At 44.4% G+C, this 8,753-nt stretch overlaps 1 pseudogene; it reads right to left on the bottom strand.

The window, feature by feature from the left end:
* Positions 1 to 286: 286 nt before the first annotated feature.
* LOC146984033 (uncharacterized) lies at positions 287 to 8,753 on the bottom strand (annotated as a pseudogene).

Raw genomic sequence — 8,753 nt, 5'->3', positions numbered from 1 at the left:
ATTTGTTTCAGGATATGTAAAAATGTTTTCTAAAATGTAAATTTGTCTCAAGCTTTGTAAAAGTGTTTCAGATTTTGTTATGTTGATTTGCACCTCCAGGCCACCGTAAAAGGACCTGAGAACCTACTACTACTACTACTACTACTAACAACTCGCATACTACCAGACCTCAAAATGAACTTGGCATTTACTGGTCCATGAAAATGAATGAGAAAAATTAAAAAAAAAAAAAAAAAAGAAGGGTGAGAGAGAAAGCAGTCCACATAGGGCAGGCTATACCAGTGGCCTACTCTTTGGAGCCTGCTCTGGCCCTACATTTGTTCACAAAGGCTTTCTTGAGCTTGGCCTCCTCAATTGGTTCCCAGTCCGGTAGAGTTGCACATCTCAGGTCATAAGCTGTAAGACAAGAGCATAAAATCTGTCGTGAGTAATTTGACGAAAAGACTTACCACATAGACCATACACAACTGCACTTCAGGTTAAAAGGAAATAACACCGTGAGATGTCCATTTCAGTTCAGAGAATTGCAAATCAGCAAGTAAGATTTTGGGGCCAATCATAAATATAAATGTAAACAACAGTGTTATCCTTAAAAGTGCTGTAAGTGATACTGGATAACACTTAATTTCTGATATTAAACTTCTATTCTGATAGTTCAGTCAGACAACTCTGAAATAAGTACAAATCATTTATAAGCATGCATTGCAAGCTGAAGCACAGCATAGGTATCCTTGAGCATGGCTGCAGCAGGTTTAGTGTCAGGCTCTGACTGAGAAATTTGTTCCCTGAATGATCTGCTTTGCAAGACATTACAGGGAATGAAGCAGAATGAAGCATAGAGACAGAGCCCACAGGTGGATGCTAGGGAGGTGGTGGGTTTGCAAAACCTCATGTGCGGCAGCAGTGAGATGTATGCAGAAGCAGCAGCAGCAGGAGCAGAGTGTATGCAGAAAATAGCAACGGCAGCAGCAGCATAGCCAGGGATGAGCAGGTAAGCTGGGGGGTTTAAATAGCCCGCCCTATTTGGATGAGGAGGGCATGTGACTGATCAGCTGATCAGGATGGGCGCAGCTTGAGTTGTCTGCCTGAACTAGTTTGCAGACTTTGCATCATTAATCATTGCTACACTGTCCTAATTGGATATAATCATTATTCCCACTATCCTGGCCTAAAAACAGAGCCTTTTTTGAAAAAACTTACTTAGGATTCAAAAAGTGCATGGAACAGACGCATGCATGCGTGATCCATGGCAGTAAGGCAGAATGATGAGACGAACATGCTTCTCCCAGGAAACAGCCCCTGCTGGCCTGATGATGAAGATGGGCTGTCACGATGTCACTCTCCAATTAAGTCGCAAAGAGTCTGAAGCTCTCTGACCTGGCCTCGATCTGAAAGGGAGAAATAGTACAAACAATACAGGAGTGAGAAAATACCAAGCTACTCAGCTTTAATGGCAGGCAAGTTCATTTTTGAACATAATTAAAACATGCCTAGATAACCTTGCATTTGGATAACAAAGTTATCTTACTGCTGTTTTTTTGGTTTTGAACTTCACCAAATCTGATAGGATAATGATTAAAAGTTTTGAACATGTGGGCCCAGGCGATTATGTAATAATTATGACAAACCTACCCATAGGGTGGTGGTCCAACTGTGTTGCATGTCCCCCGTCAGGTGATGGATTCAGCGATGGGATTTTCTCGCCATGCTTAGAGACTGGGCTCTCATCTATTATAATGGTGTCAGACCCTGACGTTGAGTCTGATGGCTCATCACCTTTTAACATATTTATTTTTTGTGGAGTTGGGTGGCCTTTTGGCAGCTTAGCCAGATCCTGCAAGAGAGAGAGAGAGAATGAAAAAATCAAATCGTGACCTTAATTTTTAAAAATCAAAAGTCAAATCAAATCATGGGATTCAAGAATTGCCACACCCTAGAATTTCACAGTCAAAGAAACTGAATAAATAAATGAACATCTGGTAACATGTAATCAATATTTCAATTAGAGATTTCACAAGTTAACTTACTCAGTGGCTCTCAAACTGTTTTAATTTCAAGGACCCCCAGTTTGATATGCAATGTAGAACCTAATTAGAAAATATTTTTTGCCAGAGACCCCCATAAAAGATTTAATAGTGGGCATTTATTTAAAATAGCTAGATCTGCAAGTTCTCAGTAGGTTTGTGAGCTTGTAGATCGGCTATTTCTCAGACTAGGACTAACTTACAGTAATTCACAGCCGCGAAATCACACAAAAGAGAAAAAAAAAAAGTAATAAACACACATCGACACTTCTGCTAGCGCTAACGAGCTACTAAGGAGCGACTCTAACAGCACTAGTAGCTCGGACACTACTAGGAGAGGACGCCAGAGCCGTGACACAGCATCTACAACCGATCCGCCGGCTCGTTAACGGCTCGTTAGCGCCGGCCGCACTAACGATTCCGCAGCAGAGCAGCTAGAGCGCCTAGCAACCGTTAGCGGCAGGCAGCAGCCGGTGCTGATTGGTCGGGGAGCTGGTGGCCGGTGACGAAAGCTACCTCCAAACCGTCATCTGCCTCCATCTCAGCCAATAGAAAAATTCGATTGTGGTTTGAAATAAATGATAAAAATAAAAAATAGCCCTGTTTCAACCTTGGAGCTTGGAGTTAACGTTAGCCGTTAGCCGTTAGCTTATCTGCCATTGTATCTTACTGCAGCTAGCTTAGCTAACATTACCACCGTTACAGTTCGGAGTTTCTGTTGGACAGACGCCTAATTACCTAATCCCCACCTTTCAGCGGACCGCTCCGTCGCCACAACTGTTAATTTTTCACCTCATGAGAATGTCAAAAATAATTTCATTCTTACCTCTTCGAGTCTCGGCGTGGCTGGGGAAAAACGTTGTGCAGCAGCAGCAGCAGCAGCAGCGACCAACGGACACTCCTCTCTGTCCCACCTGTGCCCCCCCCCCCCCCCCGAAGTTAACGGTCACGTCTGTAATGTTCCCGCCGTGCAACGGTTCAGCTGCTGCTTCTTCTTCCTCTTTTTGTTTTTCGGCGGTTGTGCAATGCACTACCGCCCCCTTCTGGTCTGGAGGATAGAGATAAACTGAGACATGATTGAGGTAGGCTATAATATTAAATAATGTCTCATGTTGAGACTAATTTGAGAGCTTGCACTACTCTCTTTGCTGAAACACTAGAAAAGAGACAACTGTAAGAGAATCTGAGAACTCAAACAGTGAGCAGTGAGAGACAGAATTCTCACTGAGACATAACTGAGGTCAAATTGAGACATATTTGAAAGCGGCACAGCATGTCTCATTTTTCTCTTAGTTGAGATCAGGAAAAGAGACAGCTGTGAGAGAATTTAGAGAACTTGCACAGTGCTCACTGTGAGACTTAATTCTCAGGAGAGACATTTGAGAAGAATGAGAAAACCACTTTTGTCTTGATTAGTGCTCATTTATATCTAGGAGATGTAAATGTGACATAAAGGAGATCTCATCTTCGATTTTGCTTTGCTATGGGGTCACATGACCTCTGCCCCATGGTCGACCACTGCTCGATCCACCACCTGTAAATTATAGAAATATATAGAATTACCATAAAAATACATCTCTTATAGATGTAGTCAAGTGTGATGTGGAGTTTTTTTTTTTTTAACCTTTCCGATCAAAGCGATCCGCCCTTCTCTAAGCAGTAAAAGTTAGCTCGCTAGCAAGTTAGTTTATTTTATTATTTTTACCATTGATGTATTATATTTTTACCTTCATGTCTTTCTGGAGCGTGGGGACGAGTCTCTGCTGCTCCTGGTTGATCCGGACGGAATCGCTCGGGTCACGTCCACCGAGCCGTCAGTTGAGCTGGGCTCTGGTCTGTGGTGACACCGTCAGCTGCTGATTCTCACCACTCGGCCCGGCTTGATCGCCGGTGTCCAGCGTTGGTGTCTTTTTCAGTGATCTCCGTCATTTTCTCACGATCGCGACCCTCTTCCTCTCCGAACTACCGCGACACATACGGTACATAATGTGCCGACGTGCGGAACACATAGGCTCCGTGCATAAGTTTCTTTAGCATATCTCTTGTCATCTCGCTTCTTCTTCTCATAATCAATGCTGATCTCTCATCCAATGACGGCACTGCTGCCCCCTACAGGGCCTACAGGGCACCTACACGTCATTACACTAGTTTACAAGCCTGATATTGATGGACAAGCTCCGCCAGACCGTCCTCCAGCCCTTCCCGTTGAAAAACGCAATTGACGTCTATCGACGTCAATGGCAGTGAACGGTTGTAATTAGATTGACGTCTATAGACGTCAATGGCAGCCAATGAGTTAAGATCGTGGGTTTGATTCCCATGTTGACAGAGATGGCAAAACCGGCAGTAACCCCGTGGCCCATTCAAAATTTCCGAGAGGAAATTTTCTAGTTTAATTTACTGAACTGGGATAATGCACATTATTTCGACATTGCTGCATTAAACATCAATGTAAATGGTCCCTGCATCAGAATAAGAAGTGCTGATGCAATCAAGTGTACAAATTACTGTAGCAGAGTACCATGAAAATTTTGAAGAAAAAAAAAGTGCAGATACATTTGAGAATGACCCACTCTGCCTCCTGAATCACAGCCGCCCTGCCTGGATGGATTATATGACATCCCAAATGAACAGACATTAAAGTGTTAGACACAGTAGATTTATGTTTGGGATATTAAAAAGGAGAGTGAGACTATTATTAAATAATTATTACGTATGTTTTTTTGTTTTTTTCTGTAGTTGTTGCATATTTGTTCACTCTGTTTGCTTATTAGGACTGTGATGTGAGAGTTATGTAAATAGTTAAAGGGAAACTTCGTTTTTTTTTTCAACCTGGGCCCTGTTTTCATATGTTTTTCTGTATGTTTTTTCTGTATGAACTCACCTTGTTTCTAGCATTTGCTGTATGAGCTAGTGGAGGCTTACTGCCACCCAGTGTCTGAACACAGTTACTGCACTAGTCAAGCCTGAAGAGCAAACTGCCGTGATGGCCCTAGGCTTGAGGGGCTTTGACTTTCTGTTGCAGCTTCTGATACATGAACCTCATAATGAGCCCGGTCAGAGAGAGCTAAAACGCCCGTCATCCATTGGGAAAATGACTACGTTCGAAAAGATAAAAAATATACAGATTTTACAACACACTACAGTGTCATGCGCTACCGCATTTTATGGTTTTAGAGACTTGTAGAACACATAAGCAGTTATATACTCAATAATTCAATTAGGACAGGTGAGCACACAGGAAACAGGAACACAACAGGAACTGACAGACGAATATACATCTGAATGATGAGTTGAGATTCAGATTCAGATTTTATTTGTCACAAACATACAATGCAGTGAAATGTCAACAGTCAGCTCAGTGCAAAATAAACATACAACAAGACTGACACACATCAACCAATAAGAGGGGGTAACACCGTGTCCTAACTGGATGCGACGCGAGTGAGCGACAGCTGCAAAATTAATGGTTTCCTGTTGTAATGTCCTAACTGGCCACGAGCGACGCAGCGCGATGCGACGCGCCGTTTAGAGCCCGACGCCCCGTTTCTATTTCTGTCGCTGACGTCGCGGAAATTAGCGGCGGCCACGGGCCATTTGGCCCTCAAATTTGACCAAGAATGCCCCCAAAAACATGATTGATGATTTTTTCAGACACAAATATATTTAGCCAATATCTGTACGTTATCATACTTAAATGTTCATTAATTTACCATCGCGTCTCATTATTCTCCTGACGTCGGCTTAATGTAATGTAAACGAGATTGCGCTGATACACGAGAGTAATGTGACAGCGGGGCAGAGCTGCAGCTGCTGTGCTGCCAATAGATATGCCAATAAAGCTTGTGAAATTGAAATTGAGAGAGAGAGAGAGAGAGAGGGAGTGTTGTCTCAAGAAAAAAAAAAGTAAAGGAGAACTTGGAGAAGTGACGCTTGGTGCGCAATGGGGACACCAGGCAGTTGGAGCGGACCGCGGTCACGGTGCGGCCGCTCTGCTGCTCACCTGCTCACCTCAGTGTGTGCGACAGATAACAGCCGCTTCAAGGAGACTAGCGAACTTTCTTTTTTTTTTTAATAGCCTCTTCATTCATCTTGGGCGGGGGCGGTGCGCCGTCTTATAATGTTACAGAAAACCCTGCGTTATGTTTTTGCTACTCGTGTTCCTACACTATAGAGACAACTTGCTGTTGGCTCTATATTTTTCAAGAAACTTGTTTTCTGTTTAAAAGGCACAATTCACCCATCTTTTAACTGGGTAGTTACATCTCCAGTCTGTCGAGCGGACGAGCGCACAGCTGATGTGCTTCCATTCCAACAGACGCGCAGATGTCAGATGTGACGCGATTGTCGGACGCTCGCTCACGTCGCATCCAGTTAGGACACGGTGTAAGGGGGGGGTAATTGCACATAGAAATTCTGGTGTGTGTGCTCTGCATTGTGTAGTCGAGCTCAAGTGAACCACAGCAGTGCTCCTTTTTCAGACGTTTCTTTTATTCCTGACAAGGATGAAATGAAAATGATAAACAATACACTTCTCGGCTCTCGGACCACCCCAAACCCCTACAAAGAGAAACATAAAAGGAATATAATAAAAAAAAAAAAATGGGGGCGACATCGGGTGGGATGGGAGGGGGAAAAACCCACTTATGTATTGTTGATTTGTAAGGTGAATTCTCTGAACCATTAAATACATTTTTTTTTTAAAGAATATAATAAAAAAAAACTGTGGAAAAAATGGAGGCCAAATAAAAACACCAATGGACACAGAGCAGAAAGAAATGCTCACCTCTCCCACAAAGCAACAGGAAGCAAGAGAGAGCATACAATGGGACATGGGACGCCATTTTATACCAACGTGGGGTCGCCCAAGAAGAAATGCAGGGGCAGACAGCCCAAGAAAGGACACAGTCCGAGAAGGAAGAACAGTAGATAGGTAGGTGAATAAAAACTAATTATTTTGTGTGATTATAACCTCTGTTACATGTACAGTATATATATAATATATTATTAGGAGTGTAACGATAGGGCGCATGACGTCAGTCCGACTTCCCATTTCTCTGACCACATTGCTATATTTTTGCATCCATTAGTCTGACCTTCCATTTCCTCGATTTAAGTATGCCCGGTGTTCCGACTGCAGCTTCCTAACCACCTTAACCAGGTACTGCAAACATTCTCACCTCAAGGTGAGCACAAAAAGTTCCCCCGTCTTGCATCCTGGTTTGCCCAGAAGTTTCTAACAAGGAACATTAAGGAACATTCACGTCAGTGATTTGACAGGGAATGTTTACCTTCTAACATGAAGAAATACACAACTTGAGTAAGTGCAAACATTTTCATTGAAGTTGTTGCAGATGGGCTGATTATTAAACAATTCCACCTTTCTACTGCGCTTATCAGTCACAGAGCACGGTGCGAGATGGCCTGGACTGACCTCACCAGAGCCTGCATGCTGGATAGCAGGACGTCGCTAGCGCCCGGAGCGGCAGCAGCAGCAGCAGGGAAGACCTGCGGAGGAGGAGCAGCAGCGGCGGCGGTGGTGGCGGCAGCAGCAGCGGTGGCGACCTGCGGAAGAGGAGCAGCGGCGGGGAAGACCTGCGGAAAAAGAGCAGAGACGGCGGCCGAAGACGGTCCAGTGGCGCCGGGATCTGCCCGGCTGGCTGATGGAGGACGCCCTCTCTTCTTCGCCGGAGGTGCGACTGGATTCTTGGTCCTTTTCCGGCCCTGTTGAACCGGCGCGGGGTCCTCGTCGGAGACCGGAGAGGGGAATCGCTGACCGCGATCAGGCTTGCCAGCTCTTGGAGAGGTAGTCTTCCTGTCTGTACTTTCGCTAAGCTTCATTTCCTAACAAGGAACATTAAGGAACATTCACGTCAGTGATTTGACAGGGAATGTTTACCTTCTAAATCTAAATCTGAATAAACTTCTTATGATGATAATAGTAATACTGTAACTCTACATACTGAACATTTTGTATTTGCTGTTTGATTTCATCACAATACACATAATTATACACCTTTAAAAAGCCAAACCAAATAACCTACAACAAAATTACCTTGATGGCAGACTCAGCACCAAGGCCTATGTCAAGATTTCTCAGGGAGACCCAGTTCTTCTCCTCAGACACCTCGATTTGGGTCAGCTGCAGGGGGGTTCGGTCCTGTGGGAGCTCCTGTTTCACAAACCGCCGCAGTAAACTCTTATAATGACAACAAGCAGCAGGAGTAACCAAGTCATTCAGGGGTTAAAGCTTCTTGATATGGCAAGAAAGAACTGCAGTTTCGGGGTGATAAGAGGATCCCCTTGTGCTGCCAAGATGGTGTCGTATGAGGCCGTGCTGGGTTTTTGGACCCTTTTCTTCTCTGCAGCATCCACGTACATTTGAAGCATGGGCCAAACTGCTACTGTTCTCTCTGCCACTGGAACATTTTCTACCCACCTATGGCCGCAGAAAGGAAGGGGAAAGCAAGAGGACCTGGTGAGGCTGGTGAAGTCCTCTCTCCGGGCAGGAACATTGTGGAATAGAACATGCATCCCTCGTAGGAGTTTTTCAAGCTGCCATGCTGTGAAGCCTGCCTTCATCCCATTGTGGCGGGTATGCAGTCCACAGCTCCCAACATTGATGAGTTGAGCACCTCCATGTAGCTCAGCATGCTCTTTTTGAAGGAGATCCATCAGCTTAAAATTTACATTTGGGCCATCCATTCCTATTGACGGAAGCTGCCTCAT

Source organism: Trachurus japonicus, chromosome 7 (assembly GCF_045865225.1).
Source record: "Trachurus japonicus isolate A0001 chromosome 7, Traja_1.0".
Taxonomy (NCBI): domain Eukaryota; kingdom Metazoa; phylum Chordata; class Actinopteri; order Carangiformes; family Carangidae; genus Trachurus; species Trachurus japonicus.
Note: the sequence above shows the minus strand (reverse complement) of the source record. Positions and strands in the feature narration are given on the sequence as shown.